A 769-nucleotide genomic window follows, 5' to 3' on the forward strand; every position below is an offset into this window, starting at 1 on the left:
ACTTTGGTTAATCTTTGAAACACAAATTAATATATTTCAAATTAAAATATTTATTTATTATTTTTGCTTATATGTAAATAAAAGCCTAAAATAAATCTGTTCATCATATAAAGCAACCAAATCCCTTCACAAGACTTAGATTAAACTGCTGAATTCATACGGATTTGTTTTATGATGTCTTTATGACATTTTTGGATCTTCTAATTTTTGGTTACCTGGACTTTCAGTGCAGGGACTGATCATATTTCATTAAAAATAACTTATTTTGTGTTTCAAAGATTAATCAAAGTCATATGGGTTTGGAATGACACGAGGTTGAGTAAATGATGACATAATTTTATTTTCAGGTTTCACATTATTCTCAAGACATTTTTCCCCCTATATTCTCATTCCTGTTATGTAAAAAAAAAAAAAAAAATAGAACAAACATGGATTTCATAAATTCTTAATTTCATTAATTCTCAAGTATGCACTTCATGGTATTAGTGTTGCCCTAATTTTGATTGCCCTGATTTAAATAAAATAATTTTTATTGCATTTTCCCACTTTTTTTATTATAATAATTTCTTAAATGCCACAATGCAAAGTCTTAATGGCCCCATAATACTTGTTTCCTCATGATTTAGGGGGTGAAACGTGACCCAGATATGTTTAACCCAGTTGCCGACTGCAGTCAACATATTACACATTATATAAACGAAGGCCTTCCAAGAAGATATTACATATGCAAATGTCATTCACTTCTTCTTACACACAACGATTCCATGTT

Source organism: Scardinius erythrophthalmus, assembly GCF_964197995.2.
Source record: "Scardinius erythrophthalmus genome assembly, chromosome: 2".
NCBI lineage: Eukaryota > Metazoa > Chordata > Actinopteri > Cypriniformes > Leuciscidae > Scardinius > Scardinius erythrophthalmus.